Consider the following 1,036-nt stretch of genomic DNA (forward strand, 5'->3'; position numbering starts at 1 on the left):
CCCCCCCCCCCGGAAATGCTCTGTAGAGCCGCGTAGTGTTCTGTTCTGTTGACAGCTCTGCTGCATTGAAGGTCATATGGAATAGGGCTTAGGGGAGTGGTTCAGCTAGGGGGGTTCTATATTGTTTTATTCTGGGGTGTGTGTGTGTGTGTGTGTGTGTCTGGGAACTGGTTGAACTCAGAGCCTCAAGCATGTTGGGCAAAGACTCTACCAGTGAGCAATTTCTCCAGCAAGAATTTATAGGGACTTGGTTGTTGTTTTTGTTTTCGTGTGGTATAAACTTTGTATTAATGAATTACTATTTTGTGCATATATGTGAATGTGTGTGTGTGTGTGTGAGTGTGTGTGCTTGTATATATGTGTATGACTGCATATGTTTTTGTGTTTGAGTGTGTGTGCTTGTATATATGTATGACTACTGCGTGTGTGTGTGTGTGTGTGTGTGTGTGTGTGTGTGTGTGCTGGCACTATGGTCTCAGTCACAGGAAAACTTCCAGGATTTGCTTCCCTCCTTCCACCATGGGCTCTGGGGATAGAACTCAAGTCACCAGGTTTGCTTGGGAAGTGCTTTCATGCCCCGAGACACCTCCTCGGCCCTCTACGAACTGTTTTTGACCTGGGAGGCCCATGATGAGATTACATCATACACCAGAGCCCACCATCTGGCTTAAAATACTTAAAAACTCAACAATATCCTTGAAGTTATTTCGCACATTTGTCTAATCAGAATCTCCACTACAGCCACCTAAACGTGTGCTCGCTGCTCCTCTCCAGATGTACATGTGATATATGCATATGTCCTTAAATGGCATTCCATTGTGGGCTTGGGGATGTACTGGCTAGTTTTGTGTGTCAACTTGACACAAGCTAGAGTTATCACAGAAAAAGGAGCCTCCTTTGAGGAAATACCTCCATGAGATCCAGCTCTAAGGCATTTTCTCAATGAGTGATCAATGAGGGAGGGCCCATTGTGGGCAGTACCATCCCTGGGCTAGTAGTCTTGGGTTCTATAAGAAAGCAAGCTGAGCATGCCAGG

The sequence above is a fragment of the Mastomys coucha genome, unplaced genomic scaffold, assembly GCF_008632895.1.
Source record: "Mastomys coucha isolate ucsf_1 unplaced genomic scaffold, UCSF_Mcou_1 pScaffold13, whole genome shotgun sequence".
NCBI lineage: Eukaryota > Metazoa > Chordata > Mammalia > Rodentia > Muridae > Mastomys > Mastomys coucha.